General features: G+C 35.7%; 1 pseudogene; it reads left to right on the forward strand.

The window, feature by feature from the left end:
- Nucleotides 1-18,578, forward strand: part of LOC132650714 (single-stranded DNA-binding protein, mitochondrial-like) — a 30,887-nt pseudogene extending 12,309 nt beyond the window's left edge.
- Nucleotides 18,579-22,729: the final 4,151 nt, after the last annotated feature.

The raw sequence follows: 22,729 nt of genomic DNA on the forward strand, positions 1-22,729 counted from the left end.
TTATATTAAAGTAGGATTGAAAGTGTGTGGATACTAGATTAGTTGGATACCATTTGTTGTAGATTATTAATATTTACTATTGATAAATCTTTTAGTTAAGCAGTGGTTATTCCTAAACAGCTGTATAACCAAATCACCACACAGAGACTAGGATTTATTTAATTAACCTAGAGCACAATGCTAGCCAAAATTTCTCCATTCTAAACCTCCAAGTCTGCAGAGTTTCCTATGATTCAGATTCACCCATCATACTTGCTTTTTGTGATATTTTAGTTCCAGTTAATTTCTGCATGCGGTGCCAAGCCCTCTCCTGCAGATTCTCCTAGTCTCCTCTCCTGTCTCCTTCCTCTTCCTCCCACTCTGGACCAGAATGTCTCACCTTATCCTCTCCATTACTCAGTATTGGGGCTGGTTGTTTTGATTGACAATATAAAGAACAAATGGTGGCATGTTTATGCAAACTTGAGACAGGTGATGCTTATAAAAAGCATCACAATGCAGTATCTGGATTTAAACCAGACAACGGAGCAGAGAAACCAGCTTTTGAATGAACAAGGGTAAATTGTATACATTCCAACAAAAGAATATTATAACAATATAATATCTTGTATCATATTAAAACAACATGGTCTAAAACTAGACCTCAATAATAACAAAAAATAGTAAATAGCCTGCATATGCATGGAAACTGAACTCTAATCAATCACAGCTGGATTATGAAGAAATAAACTAATTAGACTTTCTAGAATTTAACAAAAATGAAGGCTCAACTCACCCAAACTAATGAGACATAATGAAAGTAATTCTAATAGGAAAGTTCATAGAACTAAGTGACTTCATAAAGAAATCTGAAGCATCTTAAATCAACATAACAGCACACTTGAAAGACCTAGTCAAAAGGAAGCAGACATACACAAGAGGAGTATATGGCTAGAAATAATCAAACTTAGGGCAGAAATCAATAAATTAGAAACAAAGAAAGCAATTCAAAAAATAAACAAAAGCAAGAGCTTGTTCTTGGAGAAAATGACAAAGATAGAGAAACCTTTAGCATAACTAACTAAAACACAGGGGGACACTATACAAATCAGCAAAATCAGAAAATAAAAGGAGGTATAATTACAGACACTGAGGAAATTAAAAAATCATTAGGTTTTACCTTAAAAGTCTATATGCCACAAAATTTGAAAATCTAAATGAAATGGAATATTTTCTTGCTAGATTCGACTTATCAAAGTTGAATCTGGATCAGGTAACTAAATTAATAGACCTATATGCCCTAATGAAATAGAAGCAATCATCAAATTCTCCCTGCCAAACAAAGCCCAGAGCCTGATGGTTTCAGCGCAGAATTTTACTAGACCTTCAAAGAAGAGGTAACACCAATACTCTTCAAACTATTTCACAAAACAGAAAAATAAGGAACATTACCAAACTCATTCTATGAGGCCACATTCACCTTGATACCTAAACCTCACAAAGGCTAACTAAAAGGCAGGGATACACTAAAAAAGATAATTTCAAACCAATCTCTCTTATGAATATTGAAACAAAAATACTCAATAAAATACTCGCAAAATGAATCCAAGTAAACATCAAATATCTCACCTATCCTGACCAAGTAGGCTTTATTCTAGGCATGCAGGGGAGGTACAATATACAGAAATCCATCAGTGTAATCCACGACTTAAACAAACTGAGAAACAAAAACCACAAAATCATCTCAATAGATGCTGAAAGGCATTTAATAAAATCCAAGTTCCATTAATATTTAAAGTTTTGGAGATATCAGAGATAAAAGGCACATGCCTAAACACAGCAAAGATAATATACAACAAGCCTATAGCAAACTAAATGGAAAGCAATTTAAATCAATCCCACTGAAATCAGAGACAAGTCAACTTTGCTCACTCTCTCCTTTCTCTTCAACATAGTACTGGAAGTTCTAGCTAGAGCAGTAAAACAACTAAAGGAAATCAAGGGGATACAAAGCAGAAGGGAAAAAGTCAAAGTATCACTGTTCACAAATGATATGACAGTATACATGAGTGACCCTAAAAATTCTACCAGAGAAGTACTACAGCTGATAAACACCTTCAGCAAAGTGGCTGTATACAAAGATGCTAAAAAATATCTGAAGCCCTCTTGTATAGAAAAGACAAGAGGGCTGAGAAAGAAATTAGGGAAAAAAACAACCTTGCAATAGCTACAAATAGCATAAAGTGCACTGGTGTGACTAACCAAGCAAGTGCAAAATCTGTATAAAAAACTTCAAGTCTTTGAAGAAAGAAATTGAAGAAGATATCATAAGATGGAATGATCTCCCATACTCATTGACCAGTAAGAAAAAACAGCAAAATGGCCATTCTACCAAAATAAATGTAGAGATTCAATGCAATTCCCATCAAAATACCAACACAATTCTTTACAGACCTTGAAATAACAATTCTCAACATTACATAAAAAACACAAAAAATCCAGAATAGTTAAAAGAATTCAGTACAATAAAAAACTTCTGGAGGTATCTCCATCTTGGATCTCAAGCTGTACTACAGAAAAACAGTAAAAACGGTGTGGTACTGGCATAGAAACATACTGGTGGATCTGTGGAATTGAATCAAAGACCCAGAAATAAACCCACACACCTACAATGCCTGATTTTTGACAAAGAAGCCAAAACCATTCAATGGAAAAAAGAACATCTTCAACCAATGGTGCTTGTCTAACTGGATGTCCACACATACAAATAGATCCATACTTATCACCCTGCACAAAAGTAAATTCCTTGTGGATCAGATACCTCAACATAAAACTAACATTCTTAATCTGTTATTAAAAAAAATGAGGAAGAGGCTTGAACATATTTGCACAGGAGACAACTTCTTGAACAGAACACCAGCAGCACAGGCTCAAAGATCAACAATCAATAAATGGGATCTCATGAAACTGAAAATCTTCCCTAAAGCAAAGGACACTGTGAGCAGAACAAAAGGATGGCTTACAGACTGGGAAAGGATCTTCACCAACTCTACATCTGACAGAAGGCTAATATCCAGAATATATAAATAACCCGACAAATCAAATAATCCAATTTAAAATATGATTCAAGGCTAAACAGAAATTCTCAACAGAGAAATATTGAATGGTGTAGAAACACTTAAAATGCTCAACATCCTTAAAAATCTGAGAAGTGAAAATCAAAACGACTCTGAGACTCCACTTCTCACCCAACAGAATGACTAAGAGAAAAAACTCAAGGGACAACTCATGCTGGAGAAGATGTGCAGAAAGGAGAACCCTCCTCCATTGCTGGTGAAAATCTAAACTTGTACAGCTGCTTCGGAAATCAGTCTGGTGCTTTTTCAGAAAACTGGGAATACTGCTACCCCAAGACTCAGCTAAAAAACTCCTAGGCATATATCAGAAAGATGCTCAACCATACAACAAGGGCATTTGCTCAACTATGACAATAACAGCTTTATTCATAATAGCCAGAATCTGGAATCAAACTAGATGTCCCTCAATGGGGGAATGGATACAGAAATTGTGGTACATTTACACAAGGAAATACTACTCAGATATTAAAAACAAGAAAATCATGAAATTTGCAGGCAAATGGATGGAACTAAAAAAAATCACCCTGAGTGATGTATCTCAGAAGCAGAAATACATGTATGGTATATATTCATTTACAAGTGATTATTACCCATACAATATAGATTGGACATACTAAAATCTACAGACCTTAAAAACCTAAAGTACAAGGAGAAACAGAGAAACATAGGGAAGATGCTTAATTCTCATTCAGAAAAGAAAACAGGATAGACGCCAGAACGCATAGAAGAGAGAGAACAGGGTAGGAGCCTTTCACAGATGAACACTAAGTCACTCCACTCAAGAGGTGATTGAAGCAGATACAGAGACCCACAGCAAAATTTTGTATAGAGCACAAAATGTCTTATTGAAGAAGTGGGAGATAGAAGGACCTAAAGGGGACAGGAGTCACACAAGGAGACCGACAAACAAAAAAAAATCTGGGTCCTGGGGCCCTGCATAGACTCATGCATCAACCAAAGAGCATGAGAGGAATTAGACCCCCTGCTCAGATGTAGCACATAGACAGCTCAGTGTCCATATGGGATTCCTAGTAAGGGGAGAAGAGACAGTCTCTGAACTTGGCTGCCTGCTTCTTGATCACTTCTCCCTGGTGGGACCACCTAGTCAACCTACAGATGAATAGGATACAGGGAGTCTTAAAGGAACCTGATAGGATAGGGTCTGATAGGACCTTCCCTATCAGAGGACTACAGGAGAAGGATAGGAGAGAAGTAGGGAGGGATGCTGGGACCTAGAGGAGAAGAGAGAGGCGGCTAAAATTGGGATACAAAGTGAATAAATTGTAAAAATTAATGATAAACAAGGGTGACAGAATAAAGCATAAATAAGACACAATTGACTGAGAAAAACACAAAAAAATACATCTTTAATCATAGATCTAGCTAGGAAAAAAAAACCTTAGGCAACCATTACCTCAAATGACAAATAATGTATGTTTAGTGTCCTTCTTGGTACTATAGTAAAAGAGAATGTGATAGGATGCACACAGTATCATTGGAAATCTTTCTTCATGCACTGAACATGGAGTGACTTGTAGGAGTTGAGATGTTGATTTACTTTCTCGCCACAGATCAGCAGGAGTGTATCCCTTGCTGAATTCAAGAGTACCCAAACCTTGAGAGAAACAAGTGCCTGCCCATGGCAGTGACCTTCCTGTCATTTGAGGATCCTCTGGGTTTGGTCCTGGCCTGCATGGCTTTGTGTTTATCTGTCAGCACAGCTATAGTTTTGGGGATCTTTCTCAAGCACCATGACTCACCCATCATTAAGTCCAATAACCAGACTATAATAAAATACCTTAGTGTCTTCAAATGAAATTATTTACCCCTACTTTTAGTAAGTTTATATAAAATGTATTTCTAACCGTAACTAAATGAGCCCTTCATTTAAACAATGTTATATAGATACACTCTATTTCAGAATAGAAACCACTTCTGAAAAAACATTTTAGTAAGTTATACATGTTACTTTTTAATTCATGGACATATAAGTATTCAAATTTTAATTACATAATCGTAATTGTGATAAATAATACAGGTACTATATTTTTTCCCTTAGTATTTTATTTTTCTGGAGGAAACAGGAATTAGGCTGACAGTTGACATCTTCTGTTGGACAGGCAAAAACCTGGACCTCTGGCAAAGGGTGCTTGCAAAATTGTATATCCACAGTGGAAATCAGTGTGCAGAATTCTCAAAATGATGAAAATAAATCTACCATATGAACCACTTATAACTTTCCTTGACATATGCACAATGGACTCAACATACTCCTTCAAAAATATTTTCTCAACCATGCTCATTGCTATTCTGTTCACAATAGGTACAAAATGGGAACACCTAAATATCCTTCAACTGATATAGATAAGTGAAATGGTATGCACATAAGTAGATAGAAATATAAATGACAATATTGATTTAGGTAACTAAAATCCAGAAAACAGATATCACATGTCCTATCTACTCTGAAGCATGTAACTCTAGATCTTCAGTTGTGAGTAGTCACCCTACTGTGAAAGAAAAGAAAGATTGTCATGAAAGACTGGGGACCAGCCCCAGCAGTTGATAGTTTCCAGAGAAAAGGGAAGGATAAGGCAGGGCAGAAATGAGTCAGAAATGGTTGTCCAAAGAAACTTAGAGTCTTGACTGACTGGCAGTCATAGTACCTCTTTATTTAGACAGATTTCAATAATAAAAGATGGATTCACATTGTTCTAAAACATAGATGATATCCTTTTTGTCCCCAGACGTGTGTTTTAACTGTCTCTTGGTCATAAATTTAGTCAGCATTGATAAACCTTATATTTTACTATCATTTTTCTTCATCAGTCCCATAACCTGACAGTTTTGAGGATCTGGAGGCATATTTGCCACAGCCTGAAAGCCCATTCTCAGGTTGGAAGCATTCTCAGATTCAATGGCAATAAATAAAAAATCTTTAAGCAGCCTTGGACATATTGCTTTGTCCTGAGAAGTATATTATCAAATTTTAATGGACAACCTCAAGAAAAACAATTTAGGCCAAAGCAGCAACAGTTATTATTCAATTCCTGGCATAAATCAATGTCTATACCTCATATCTTTGTAGAATTTATTTATGTGCTAAATCTAAGTATTTCTTTCATTATTTTGGTCATACAACACTACAGTGATACTGTGAAAGCTGATATTTCTAGGAAAAGGAGGTCATAATACCTCACTTTTAAAATCATTTTTACAAAACATTCTTTGTCCATCATTATAGATCCTAGTTTAAGGTGATGATATCTCCAGACATTCATTTACAGCTCCATATAGTCATGGGGGGCATATCATATGTAACTCCTAATCTCATATGCAAAGTAATCACCTGAGGATACAGCAGTATGAGGTATTTATTCTCCAATGATATCAACTCTCCTAGCACTACAAACTTTGTTTGCCTTTTTAAGAGTATGTTGTTCTGATTATTTTCTTCTTGAGGAAGCATAGGGGTAGATTTTTCAAGACTGTCTTGGAGCTGAAGTCTCATAAGGAGTTCTCTGCCATTTTTATGTGAGTTACAACTTCCACAAGGAAGACATTCATGTAGGGCCAGATAATTGATATTTCTGAGAGGGGCAGTATGCTCAGAATTTTTCTGGGGAAGCTTAGAAGCAGTACCACAGAGTGAAGGCATAAATGATTCATTAAAAATTTTCTCATTGCTCCAATGTCCCCAGGTCATACATGTACTGAAAGCCCTCTAAGCATGTAGCAAGTGGAGATCAAGACAAAGCCTGGAAGATAGCATGAAGGCTACTATAACATGCAGCTCAGCTGTGCTGGATCTTTGTCAAATAGCTGTGCTGACTTCATGGCTTTAACTGTATATGAACTTTGGTGAGGTTTTAATCCATTTGGAGGTGACGTTGAGTGAAAATAAGCACCTATTTCTATGTTTCTACATATAGACATCTAGTTTGGTCAGCACCATTTATGAAGATTTTATCTGTTTTTCCAATGTGTATTTCTTGCATTGCAGTGTGTATTTCTATTTTTTTTTGTTATAGTACTAGTGCATTTACATAATCAAATATTACTCAGACATTTAAAAAATCAAATCATGAAACATGAAGGTAAATGCAGATTTGCAGGTAACTGAGAGTGAGAGAACCTAGACCCAAAAAGAGAAATAGGGTATGTATTTGCTTTACATATGTATTAGTTGCAAGATGTATAATATGCAAGCAACTGAATATAATACCACAGGGATACATACAGATTAAGAACTGGAGGTTAGGGCAGGCAGAGATTTCTCCATAGGAAAGGGAAATAAAATACTTGGAACAAATGGAAAGTGGGCTAAAAAGATAGAATTGAAGGGGATTGGGAAAGGAAGAGGGCAATGAAAAGGTAACATGAGAAAAGACAGGTAAAATTAAGGGTCATTGGAAACCTAATGCAATAGAAACGTTCTAAATCATATTTATAAAAAGAGTCAATATAAATGAAATCACCACACAAGAAGAAAGTCCCAAATGGAAATTTCTTGACACTAAGTAAAGCATCCAGTACTGGTAATATTTAACTGAGGTACTGGTTAAAGTAGTGTGATTGTAATGCCAAAACAATACAGGCTTTTGCCAAGACTATAGGATGCTCTTCAGAAATTGACTACAATGCCCTCTTGCTGGAGACAACACTTACACTTACCTGGAACATAGATAAATAGAGCTTGTGCTTACATAGAACCTTCACACTTACATTCTAGCAACTTTGATATGTGATGTACTTTGCAACTACAAGAGGAGAAATATAAACACTAACCCAGATACCAAATTTTTGAACTATAACAATGCTCTACCTGTAAGACATATTAGTGCAAGAGTTGTAGGAGTAAATACCAATCTATAGTTTGACTTAAGGCCCACTTCACATGATGGAATCCACACCTAACACTGGTTTTTTGATCAAGAAAAGGAAATTACACAGCCCATGGTTGTGGGGGAAAAACAAATAGTACATTCTACTAAAAGTAATAAATGACCATTGACACCATTCTGCTATACTCATAGACCAGTATCTTGTTCAGCCATCATCAAAAAAGTATCATCCTGCATCTGATGGAGACAATTTCAGAGACCCATAGAGAAAATAGACAGTCAGTGAAAGACCTCAGAATATGCCCTTCAGGCTCTTCAGTAATTCAGCCAGAAGAGTGTAAGAGCCAGAAAAGAAAGAGGATATCAAAGAACAAAGCAGTATAAATTAAGAGGACTGAAGAATAGATAAACTGTGAGAGACTGAGGCACCATGCACAAGGCCTTTAGAGTTCTGCCCTAGCCCTATCTCTAATTGATAAATGTTTGCAAATGAAAATGTAGTTTTCTCCAAGGGACACTCATTTTATCCAAGGGACTACTCTTAATTGTATTTTTAAGAGTACATTCCAATAGGCAGATGCCCAAAAATTTCCCTCACTGACAAGTTTGGATTCTCATGTCCTGGAATTCTGGCATTCATTTAAAATGTTTTTATCATAGTTCTCATTTTAATTTGCTGAAGATTTTTTTCTATTTTTAAAGCTACATGTCCTCTGTGTGTATACCATTGTTTCAAGTTTAATATTTTGTGAGATTCCTGCATGTTTGAGCAAGTCTACATCATTTCCCAACTTGGGCTCTTTTTCTTTTTTTTTCCTACTTGGATGTGTTTGTTTTTGTCTTTTTGCTATTTTATTTTCTTATTATACATTATAGCTCTCCTTGTTTAATATGAGGGTGAATTTAGACAGAATAGAAGAGGAGATGGGAAAGAGTTGCCAGGATTAGAGGAACAGAAAACTTTAATCCGGATAAATATATAAGTAAAATGACTATTTTTAAAAGAAGAAAAGGAGGAGGAGAAGGAGAAGGAGGAGGATGAAGAGAAAGAAAAAAAGAAGGAGGAGTTGGAGAAAGAAGAGAAGCAGGAGGAGGAGAAGGATGAAAAGATGAAGATGAAGAAGAAGAAGAAAGAAGAAGAAGAAGAAGAAGAAGAAGAAGAAGAAGAAGAAGAAGAAGAACAAGAAGAAGAAGAAGAAGAAGACAAGTGTGTCAAAAGAAAGGTTAAATAGCTATGCACAAAAGATCCAGAAAATCTAAAAAGTGCAAAAAAGTAATTTATGAATAATAAAAATAGAAAAAAAGACAAAACTCAGATCAAAAATTCTAGAAAATATTTTCAGGAAAATAATAGAAGAATGTATCCTTAACCTAATGAAGAAGGGGTAGCCTATAAAAGTACAAAAAGTATATAGAACAACAATTAAAGTGTACCAGAAAAGAAATTGTGCTCAGCACATAAAATTAAAACATTAAATGTGAAGAAAAGTATATTAAACAAAGAAGGGATATTAAAAGATGCAAGTTGAAAATACTAACTTGCATATAAATTCAGGCTCTTTAGAATAACTCCTGATCGCTCAAGAGAGAAAGAATTAATAATCCCAAGCATCAAATCAGGAGGCAAAAACCTCACACCATAACTACAAAATAAAGGGAAATAATAAACATTGCTCATTGAAATCTCTCAACTTGGATGTTCAATTCTCCAATAGAAAGTCAGGAACTAACAGAATGGACTAGACAACAATGTCCATTTTTCTGCTGCATCTACTGAACACTCTTTATCATCCAGGTTGGACAGCATCTCTGTTTAAAAGGATGGAAGGAGACAGTAGAAGAAAGTGGACCAAAAAAGAAGTTTAGGGGAACTTTATTTTATAAAGTTCACACAAACAAATACTAAAATTCTTGAGTCAATTTAAAAGAGAGTATGTACTGTACACACTGAATGAGGATATGCAACAGATGACTTGGACTGGTCCAGCACACATCTACACTCATGTTTACTGAAGCAAAGCTTACCGTATGCTAAGAGAGAATGGACTTGATTGTCCTGAATCACATGAGTGCAAAATATATTATTCAAATTTTATTCATGGAAAACATGTACTTTTGTTTTTTGAGATTTTTAATATAATCACATTATTTCTTATTTCTCTGTCCTACCTACAAAATCTCTCATATATCCCTCTTTTGGCTCTTTCAATTTCAAGTCTTGGGTTGCCAATAACTGCTATTACATGTATCGTGTGTGTGTGTGTATGTGTGTGTGTGTGTATATGCAAGAGTGAGAGAGAACATTTAACATTTCAAGAAAGGCAATCATTTTACTTTGAAATTGTGGATGAACTCAAAATGTATCAAGTTATGACCTGAGCTAGACACAGAAATGAAACATTGTCTGACTTATAACTGGGTTATAAGCACTCAGTGCTCTGAAATAAGAACTGAATAGTCAGTATTAGAGCCTGAACATCAGGGTGTAGTGGCATGACTTGTCAAAGAACACATTTCAGTGACAAGAGGAATAATATAAAGAAATACTTTGGGGTGCATGCATAAGAGCTATTAATAATAGCTTACATTGTTTACTTGAGAAATATTCTCTGTATATTTTTTTAAATCTCAATAACCAAAATGTTATAATTACTGTGTAAGAGATATTAATTTATTTATATATTATTTACTCTTCCATCAATTTTCCTTCCATTTTCACCCTCCTGAGTTTTGAGTAATCATTCTTTGCTCTTTTGAAAATTCAAGCCACTTTTTCATAAACTATTTTTACACACTTAACATACCAAAATTTGATTTGTACAATATTTTACAATATTACAATACTAGGAATATATGACAAACCACTGAATTTTATTAAGGGTATTTATTATATATAGTATCACAGGAAAAAGGAAAATGAGTAGAGATGAAATACTATTCTTTCTAGTTGTTTTTAAGAGACAGTTGCCTGAGTCCATCCATCTCATGAAAAAAAAACTCATTTTTTTCTTTTTTATTGATTATTACAATTTATTCACCTTGTTTTCTGGCTGTAAGCCCCTCCTTCATCTTCCACCAGTTACAACCTACCTCCCTCTTCTACCCCTATGCCCCTCTCCTAGTCCACTGATAGGGAAAATCCTCCTTCCCTACTATCTTATCCTAGTCTATCTTATCAAGTCTTACCAAGAATGGCAGCACTTTCTTCCTCTGTGGCCTGGCAAGTCTGCATCTTCCAGGAGTAGCTGATCAAGGAGCCTTCCACTGAATTCATTTCAGAGACAGCCCCTGTCACCCTTAATAGGGAACTCACATGGAAACTGAGATACTTATGAGCTACATCTGAGCAGGGATTCTAGGTGTTCTTCATTCATGTTCCTTGGTTGGAACAGGACCCCCCAGGCCCATATTTTTGGGCTCAATTGGCCTCCTTGTGGAGGGCCTCTCACATCCAGGTCTTTCTACCTCCTAAATATTCCATATAAATCCATGCTTTCTGCACAAAATTTGGCTATGAGTTTAACCATCTTCTTCAATACCCTGCTATGTAGATTCTTTCAGAGGCCCTCTGTGGTAGTTCCTGCCCTGTTCCCTATCTTCCCCCATTACCGATGTCTACCCATTTGCCCTTCTGAATGAGGATTAAGCATCTTCCTTAGGGTTCTTCCTGTTGTTTAGATCCTTTAGGACTCTAGCTTTTAGTATTTTTAATCCTGTATTATATGGCTAATATCCACATATAAGTGAGTATATACCATGAGTGTCTTTCTGCTTCTGGATACCTCACTCAGAGTGATCTTTTCTAGTTGCATCCACTTGCCTGCTGATTTCCTTGTTTTTAATTGCTGAATAGTATTGCATTGTATAAATGTGCCACAATTTCTGTGTTTATTTCTTGGTTTGGGGACATCTAAGTTGTTTCCAGATTCTGGCTATTGTCAATAAAGTTGTTATGAGTATAGTTGAGCAAATGTCCTTGTTGTATGGTTGATAATCTTCTGAATATATGCCCATGGTTGGTATAACTGAATATTCTAGTAGCACTATTCATAATTTTCTGAGAAAGCACCAGATTGATTTCCAAAGTGCTTGTACAAGTGTATATTCCCACCATTAATGGAGGAGGGTTCCCTTTTCTCCAAATCGAGTCCAACTTGTTTTGCAGATGGTGTGGGAGTACACATGAATGACCCTAAAAATTCAACCAGGGAACTCCTACAGCTGATCAACACTTTCAGCAAAATGACTGTATACAAAATTAAATTAAAAAATCTGAAGCCCTCCTGTATATAAAAGACAAATGGGCTCAGAAAGAAATTAGGGAAACAAAACCCCTTCACAAAAGCCACACATAATATAAAGTACCTTGGTGTGACTCTAATCAAGCAAGTGAATGATTTGTATGGAAAAAAGAACTTCAAGGAAGATATCAGAAGATCTCCCATTCTCTGGGATTGGTATGATTCACATAGTAAAAATTGCCACTCTACCACAAGAAATCTAAAGAGTCAATGCAATTCCAATCAAAATACCAGCACAACTCATTGCAGACCTTGAAAGAACAATTCTCAGTTTCATATGGAAAAAAAAAAAAAAAAAAAAAAACAACAACCCAGAATTGATTTTAAAAAATGCCTGTACAATAAAAGATTTTCTGGAGGTATCTTCATCTGAGATCTCAAGTAGTACTATAGTGAAACAGTAATAAAAATGGCATTGTACTGGCACCTGTACTTTAAATCTTAAAGGGGTGTGCATCTACTCATTAATCATTTTTATTAAATCATATCAAGAAGCTGAGGGGAAAAACAAATATACAGGAATCAACTGCTGTCTCAGTTTTAGACCCAGTTTGAGGGAGTCCAGACAGCCAATGCTACCTTGGGCTATTGTTTCGGCTCATCAACCTTAAATCATCCCTGGCTTTTTTTAACGGTGTACTTTTCTTAACTTTAAATTGTTCTTTAAGATATTTTACATCAGAGCCATTAGCAAAAACATCTTCCCTGACCTTGTTAAACAATCTATTTTACCAAATTGTTTCTAAGTATAATGGTCATTGCTAACAATCTACATCTATGGCTCCTTTCAAGGGCAGTGGTTAATTCATTAATCTGCTCCAGTAAACAGGTGGAAAGAGATAAAATATTGTTAATTTTAAATGCCAATGATATCGCCCAGTGATGGGCTAGAAGCCTCTTTAGAGTTTTCATACAACTCATGTTATGAGGAATATGGGCATCATAAGGGCAACAAGCAGAGATATGCTACATAAGAGCACAAAGTCCTCAGGACAAGCAGTTCTAGGGATTATGCTTCTCCAAGACAAACTCCTCGTGACTATGCTAACAGGGGAGCCACATTCCATGAGTTCTACAGCCCTTTTGCTATTGCTACTGAATGGCTCTTGACAGGACCGGGTAGGCAAAATAGTTTGCCTATATATGGGTGAAGGGGAAGTGAGGTTAGCTCAGGCCCTGGGAAGGAGAATTCAGGGTATTGCATGGGCTATACTAGCCTGGAGGACCAGACAACATCGAAGAACTGAAGGATTGCTGGGAGAAAATGTCAGGTAGGTTTGATTTGATATGTTAACTAGGAACCTCTGCCATTAGTTCCAGGTTTGAATCCTACTGCTATGGTAACATAAAGTTCAGAGAGAGAGAAGCATGGTCTCCATTGGATAATGATTATCAAGTGAGCCCACAGGGAAGAAAGGTGACAAAGACAAAGATTATGTTTTTCTTTTCTTTCTATATATCTTCTTTCTTCTCTTTGAGGAAGGGCAGTAACCCAAACTAGACTCAAAATTTTGCTATTTTGCTCTTTTGTTTTTTTTTAGTATTTTTTTATTTTATTAATTGTTTTTATTAATAAAATAAAAATTTTATTTTTCACAATTTATTCATTATGTATGATGGTTGAAGGTCACTCCTTCAACTCCTACTGCTCCTACCCTCACTTCATCTTCCCCCATCCCCTTTCCCTAGCCTACTCAAAAGGGAAGTAACTCTCCTCTGCCATCCACCCATACCTTATTGGAAAAGTGCTCAGCTACTAAAAGCAGAGAAATAAAATTTCTGCTATTATTTCTTTTCCATCGGCCACTATACTCACCTTAAAAGATTTCATACCATGAAGCTTTCCTGCAACCTTGCCATGAAAGAAACACTAGGTATAACTCATTTTAAAGAGTCCAGCCCCCAATATAGTGTTTAATTTACCATCTCACATGCAGAAACATGTGAAATTGAAATGCTATAACCTCTGAAACATATTATCACAAGCATTTCAGAGAACATGATTCTCTTGCTGCCTAGAAGGCTGTTTTCAACCAACCCAGAAAGGCATGAGGGGCAGAAGATGAGGTATAAAGCTTGGAAAGCCTACAAGCATAACAGTGATGAGCCACACTGGGAATCACCTCAGAAAGTAAGTTCAACTTTAATTCCAGAAAACAAGCTTATACCCCTTGGGGAGTGCCTGGGATGCTCCAAGCATAGGTGTAGATAATTGTTTAATACTAGGCAATTCAAGGGTACTCGATTTGCATTAAACAGCACATTCCTATCATATGAACAAGAACAAGAACAAATAATTAAATTTTCTGATATTTGAAGGGAGGAGTGATCGGGTATCTGTGTCAAAGGCCATCTAACAAATTTGATTGGTGGTGTCTATGTCTAAAGACACTCTCCAGAAAAACTCACCCTTGACATGGTTACACATCTAGGCCAGAAGCAGGGTCATACATGGAAAAGAAAGCCTCCTCCCTCATATCTCAAAATTCAGTGTTGGTTGTGATGTTTTTCAATAGTACCGCTGGAACAATAGGTATGTGTACACAAAGAAACTTCTACAGGCTACCACTGTTTTCATACTCTCAGAGAACTTCCTGGCTGGTGTTAGTTCACCATTCCCTACATATTCATCCACTGGACTAAAAGTTTCTTGTGTAATGTGAGGCAATTGAAAACAGTAAATGTTGAGAATCAGGATTATCAATAAGTCTTCCATAAACACCTTATTATATAATACTGTTGCATGTAATTGATATTCAATATTCATTGTATTCTTTTTATAAATAAGTTTATTTACTTTAAATACCAATCGTAGTCCCCCTCCCTTCTCTCCCCCAGTACTACCCTCCATTCCTATTCTCCCTATTCCCGTTCCCCTTTAGAAAAGGGAGGTCATTTCCATTGAGCTAGTTTTACAGTTCTGTTGGATCTCAGTGGACCAAAGTACACAGAGGCCTTTCCACATTGCTTATACTCACAGAAATCCTCTCCAGTAAGGATACTTTTATGATAATGATGACTCTAGATTTGTGCAAGGCCTCACCATTTTAACACATTCGTAAGTTTTTCCTCCATTATGAATCCTTTCATGATGATGAAGATTATACAAATGTGGAATGGTTTCACCATGTTAAAAACACTCACAGGCTTTCTGTCCATTAGGATTTCTTTCATGAGTGTGGAGATTATTCTGAAGTGCAAAAGTTTATTCACATTGGTTACAGTCATACAGCTTCTTTCCAGTATGTGTTTTTTGATTTATTAGAAGTTATGTGCAAAGGCTTTGCCACATAGTTATATTTATATGGTTTCCCTCCACAATGTGTTGTTGTCTTAGGAGATGAATATTACATACAAAGGCTTTATCACACTAATTACCCTCACCAGGCTTCTCTCCACTGTGTGTCTTTTCTTGTTTGTGGATACTACTCGGCTGTGCAAAGGCTTTATCATATTGGGCATATTCATAAGGTTTCTTCCTAATATGTGTTCTCTTATGGCTTATGAGATGACTTTTTTGTGCAAAGGCTGTACTGCACTGGTTACATTCATAAGGTTTCTCTCCAGTGTGTGTTCTTTTATGGATTAAGAGATGAGTGTTTTCTGCAAAGGCTTTACCACACTGGTTACATTCATAAGGTTTCTCTCCAGTGTGTGTTCTTTTATGGCTTAAGAGAGTACTGTTTCGTGTAAAGGCTTTACCACACTCGATACATTCATAAGGTTTCTCTCCAGTATGTGTTCTTCTATGGCTTATGAGATGACTCTTTTGTGCAAAGACTTTACCACATTGATTACATTTGTAAAGCTTCTCTCCAGTGTGTGTTCCTTTATGCCGTATGAGATCAGTGGTATTGGAGAAAGCTTTACCACATAGAGTGCATTTAGTAGGTTTCTCTCCAGTACAACTGCTTGCATGCCTGCAGAGATAATTACCACATGTGAAAGATTTACCACAGTCAGTGCTTTACACTAATAAATATATTTATCTTTATTAATTAATTTCATAATTTGGTCATAATTTCATAAAAATGGTAAAGGAGAATCAAATTTTAAAGTTTTATCATGTTATTTACATTAATGATTTTTCCCTTCATTATGGGTATTTTCAAAGATCCCTGTGATGGTAAGAGCATTTGTTCCATGGTTCACTTTCATAGCATCATTTTTCTATAAGAGTATTTTTTTATATTTATATATAGAGAGATTATTGTAAGAATACAGAGATTTACCACAGCAATCCCATTCGCATTGTTTTTACTGTATGAATGACACTTCCTTTGCAAAGTGAGACAAGAGAAGCAGAAGAAGTTCCAAATTCCTAGTATTCATAGGTATTTTCAGCAGTATTAGTTTGCTGATGAATTCTCATTTAAGTTGCAAAACCAATTAACAGTAACCATTTATTGCATTCAGAAATTCTACTCAAAGTGGGGACTACTACAAAAGTAATTGTTCTTGGAGAAAGACAGCTACACTGCTTCTTTCAATATCCCTCTACTCATGTGCCTTACAAACATTGTGACATATGCTATACCTATTTAAATTACAAGAATAATAAAGGATTCCCTCATTGAATTAACACAGTTTGTTTTTTGTTCATCATAGACATGTCATATAGGGATTAAGGTTTCTCCACAACAATATTCTTGACTCTCATAAGCTGCTCCTTTCACTAAACTTTCCAATGTTACTGCATGAATATGAGTAACAGTGGTTGTTATTAGGAAGTTTTGGACACATACTGATCACCTATTCAATATGTATACCTCTTACAATATCTGAGTAGATAAAATGAGACTAAACAGATTGGCAGTTCAACTCAGTAGTTGTAATGTCTATATGATTTAAATGGTATTTTCTGTTACAACATTATTTAATTTTCTTCTATCTTAGGGAATGCCTTGCAAACACAAATCAGATACCTGACATTAAGGTAAATGGAACTGTGGGAATTTAATGATCATCAGCACACTTAAAGCAGTGCTGTTTTTACACTGTTGCTTTTCTTCAAAACCTCCAGGACACAGCCAGGTATGGTACATGCCTTTAATCCCTGCATTCGTGGAGGCAGAAACAGGCAGATATGTGTGATTTCAAGGTCAGGCTGTTCCACCAAGCAAGTCTAAGACAAGCCACGGCTACAAAAAAAAATTCTTCCAAAAACAAAAAATAAAAAGCAGCCAACAAACAAAAACAAAAATAAAAACAAACACTTCCAGGACACATTAAAATTTCTTAACACTCGTGTCTGTATCAGCATGCATATAAATTTACCTTCTGTTACTTGTAGAACTTTGAAAATGTTCTTCAATATTATGGTGTTCCCATTTGTAACCTAAAATATAGTACCAGAAATATATATTATTGGAAATATCATATTATTATTAAGGAAAAACTTAAATCACTACATTCTGTGACCCTTAGTACTATGCCTGATTAAATCACCTCATTCCTCCTCATTCTCAATTGGAATTGCAGAAGAGGATCAACAACAAAGTAAGAGTTGTCTCCTTATTTTAAAAGTGAAAGAAAATTCACAGTCTTACCTATTTCAGTGAGGTTTTTGCATGTCTCTAGCATCACATCTTTGTAGAGTTGCTTCTGGGAAGATTCCAGCAAAGCCCACTCTTCTTGGCTGAATTTCACATGCACATCATTGAATGTCACTGAATTCTAAAATATAATTGTACAATATACAATTGTACAACAGAAACATTGGCAACAATATAAATTTATACTTCTTTGGAAATATAACCATATAATTCTAGTGCTTCTTCCATATATTTTCTGACACAGAAGTGCTAATGTTAGACAGTTGGGTGCTGTGCATTGGGTGAAGGAGGGGAGAAGAAAAAGCCTAAAGGTTAGATTGTAAGAAAAACCAAAGGTGTGCTTTGAAGAACTGTGTTACAGGAGTTTCATCACTTTGTAAGACAGGAATCTAAAGTAGTGAGCAGTTGGGTTCTTGAGCGATCTATGAATCCTGGTCAGTTCCTTGATCAAGTCAGTCAGGACTCTGTCATGAGACAGGTGGAAGGAAAAGGAATCACAATATTTTATCTAGCAACAAATGAGATGTGGTAATCAGGGGACACAGAATAAATGGATAACCTCAGTCAAAACACAACATGGCACTGAATATCATCTTTTTACCATGCTTCAGGGAAGTGGCATATCAATATGTGAAAAGGGAGATTCATATATTTGTGGAAGGGAAAGTGGACTACAGTAAATACATGAATAAAAATAATGTGAGGTGTCAAACAACAACAATCATAGCTGATAAGATCATATTTGTGAATGACCAGACAAAAGAAAAGATATAGACCACATTATTCTTTTTTGATAATTGTTTTATATATTCTCCTTTCCAAATCATGTATAGTCTATAGTTGAAGAATAAAGATTAAAGCTTTTATATTAAAAAAAGAATTGCTAATGTTATCAATAATCATTCTCAGAAGAAAATTGAATAACTGTCATATCTGAACTTTTTGAATAGGATATAGCCTTGGAATAGACATGCCAATTAATGTGGACAAAGACAAACAGAGAGAAGAGAGTGAAATAGAAAGAGAAAGATAGAGACAGAGACACAGAGAGAAATGAACAATGAACAGTACTGAGTACATATCAGAGAAATTTATGAACATTTATTAACTACAAAAATGATGAACAAGCTGGGTATATTCAGTTATGCCTCTAATTCCATCACTCAGGAGGCAGAGGCAGGTGAATTTCATTGAGTTGGATGCCAGCATGATCTATGCAAAGCGTTTCAGGACATCCAGACCTATATTGTAAGTCAGAGTCTTCCTTAAATGTCAATCAAACAAATATAATAGGTAGAAAAAACTCAGAGGTCTTTACTGAAGCTCCTACAAAGAATTATACATTCAACTCAATTCTGTATTAATCTTCCAGAAACCAGCAGTGCCACAGCTTAAACTGTAACATTAATAAGATCTTACTAAAAGGGAAAGCATGTTTAAACAGGTAAAAATTGAAAGAGAAAAATATTAGCAATGTAAATTCTGGTCATAAATAAGCAACATAAGGTGGGAGAGATGGCTCAGCAGTGAAGAATTCTTGCTGCTTTTGCAAATAATTGGGATCAATTGTCAGTGTTTACATGAATCCCACTACTATCCATTGTTCTAGGTTCATGAGTTCTGAGGTGATCTTCTGACTATGAGGAGCAGGGACACAAGAGGTGCATAGTCATGCATACAAGCAAAATACTCATATTCAGTAAAAATTAAAAAAAAACAGATCCCAGATGGCAGAGTTGATTGCACACTGTGTCTGATCAGCAGGGTAGCAGAGACTGCACAGTGACCAACAGTTGGAACAGTAGGCCACAAAACACCACTGACTGTGTTTCCCAGGTGAAAGGAAACCCAACGGTGAGGGAAAATTGGTTCCAACCTCAGATCACTGAGCTAATCCCTGGAAAAAGTTCCTGGGATGTTGAAGCAGGAATGTGGGTTTTCAAGCAAATGGACACAAGAAACAAGCAGGAATAGCAATTCTAATATCTAATAAAACAAACATTCAACCAAAATTAATTGAAAGGGATGAGGAAGGATACTTCAAACTCAAAAAAAGGAAAATTCCACCAAGATGGTGTCTCAATTCTGGGCAACTATGCCTCAAATTCAAGAGTACCCACATTTGTAAAAGAAACATTAATTAAGTTCAAAGAACATTTCAGTCTCCACACATTAATAGTGAGAGACCACAACAACTCAATATCATCAAGTGACAGAGCAGTGAAACAGAACCTAAAATGAGATATAATGACACTAATGGATGCCATGAATTAAATGGACCTGCCAGATATCTAGAGAAATGTTCACCCAAACAGAAAAGAATATATCTTCTTTTCAGCACCTTACGGACCCTTCTCTAAAAATGACCATACAGTAGTCACAAACCAGGCCTCAACAGATACAAGATTGAAGTAATATCTTGCATCCTATCATACCATGATGGACTAAAGGTGGATCTTGACAATAACAGAAATAGCAAAAAGCCTACACATACGTGGAAACTGAACAACTCCCTACTCAATGAAATCTGGGTCAGGGAAGAAATAAAGAACTTCCTATAGTTCAATGAAAATGAAGGCACATCATACCCAAACTTATGAGATGCAATGAAAGCAGTCTTAAGAAGAGATTTAATAGCACTAAGTACCTTCATAAGCTATTGGAGACTTCCCATACAAACAACTTAATGGCACATCTGAATACTCTATGAAAAAGAAGCAGACACACCCAACAGGAGCAGACTACTAGATAACCAAACTCAGGGCTGATATCAATTAATTAGGAACAAAGAGAACAATTCAAATAATCAACAAAACCAGGAGCTATTTCTTTGAGAAAATAAAAAAACAGACAAATTCTTAGCCAAACTAAGAAAATGGCAGAGAGACACTATCCAAATCAACCAAGTCTGATAAAAAGAGAGAGATAACAGACACTGAGAAAATCCAAAGAACCATTAGCTCTTATGTCAAAAGCCTATATGCCACAAAATTTGAAAATCAAAATGAAATATACAATTTTTTTATTGATTCCACTTACCAAAGTTGAATCAAAATCAGGTAAAGAAATTTAATAGTCTTACATCCCCTCAGTGAATAGAAGCAAACATCAAAAGACTCCCAACCAAGGGACAAATGATTTCAGAGCAGAATTCTATCAGAGCTTCAAAGAAGAGAGAATAGCAATATTCTTCAAACTATTTTATATAATATAAATGGAAGCATCATAACCAAACACCTTTTGTAAGACTGAAGGCACCTTGATAAATCCTCAAAGAACCAAAGACCCAAAAAAGAAAGAGAACTTCAGACCAATCCCTCTTAAAATACTCAAATAAAATACAAACCAAATCCAAGAACATTTTAAAGATATCATCCACCATGACCAAGTAGGCTCCATCCCACGCATGCAGCGGTCGTTAAATAACATGGAATCCATCAATGTAATCCATCATATCAATAAATTGAAAAAAAACAACCACACAATCATTTCCTTAGATGCTGCAAAAGTATTTTACAATATCCAACACTTATTCTTCTTTAAAGTCTCGAAGAGACCGAGGGTAAAAGGCACATACCTAAAAACAGTGAAGGCAATACACAGCAATCCTATAGCTAACATCAAACTAAATGGAAAGAGAGTTAAATCAATTCCACTGAACTCAGGGACAAGGCAAGGCTACCTACTCTCTCCAAATATCTTCAATATAGTATCTGAAGTCCTATCTAGAGCAATAAGACAACTAAAGGAGTTTAAGGGTGTACAAATTGAAAGGAAGAAGTCAAAGTATCACTATTCATAGATGAAATGACAGTATACATAACTGTCCCTAAAAGTTCTACCAGGGAACGCCTACAATTGAAAAACACTTCAGCGAAGTGGCTGGATACAAAGATAACAAAAAATCAGTAGCACTCCTGTGTACAAAAGACAAACTGCCTGAGAAAGAATTCAGGAAACAACACCCCTCACAATAGCCAGAAAAACAAACAAACAAACAAAACATAAAGTATCTTGGTGTTACCCTAACCAAGCAAGTGAAAAACCCATATGAAAAAAACAAAAAACTGTCAAGCCTCTGACAAAAGAAATTGAAGATAACAAAAGATAGAAAGATCTCTCATGTAAATGGATCAGTAGGATCAACATAATAAAAATTGCCATGTTACCAAAAACAATCTACAGATTCAATGATATCCCCATCAAAATATCAACACAATTCCTTACAGACCTTGAAAGAATAATTCTCAGCTTCATGTGAAAACAAAACAAAACAAACAAACAAACAAACAAACAGAAAACACCAGAATAGCTAAAACAATCCTGTACAAAAACAGATCTTCAGGAGGTTTCTCCATCCCTTATCTCAAACTATTCTATAAAGCAACAGTAATAAAAACAGCATGGTACTATTACAGAAACAGACTGGTGAATCAATGGAATTGAAGCAAAGGCTTATAAATAAACCCACAAACCTATGGACACTTGATTTTTGACAAAGAAGCCAAAACCATGCAATGAAAAAATGGCAACATATTCAGCAAATGGTGCTGGTATAACTGGAAGTCTACATGTAGAAAAATGAACATAAATCCATATTTACCATCCCACACTAAACTAAAGTCCAAGGTGATCAAAGACTTCCAACGTAAAACCAGACACGCTAAATCAGTTAGAAGAAAAAGTGGGAAAAACACCTGGATCACATTGACATAAAGATAACTTCCTGAACAGAACACCAAGAGTACTGGCTCTAAGATCAACAATTAATAAATAGATCTCCTGAAACTAAAACTTTCTATGAATCAAAAAATTCTGTCAATAGAACAAATCAACAGCCCACAGCCTGGGAAAAGATCCTCACCAACCCTATCTATATACAGCATAGAGGGCTAGTAACAAGATATATAAAG

The sequence above is a fragment of the Meriones unguiculatus genome (genome assembly GCF_030254825.1).
Source record: "Meriones unguiculatus strain TT.TT164.6M chromosome 13 unlocalized genomic scaffold, Bangor_MerUng_6.1 Chr13_unordered_Scaffold_28, whole genome shotgun sequence".
Classification (NCBI taxonomy): Eukaryota; Metazoa; Chordata; class Mammalia; order Rodentia; family Muridae; genus Meriones; species Meriones unguiculatus.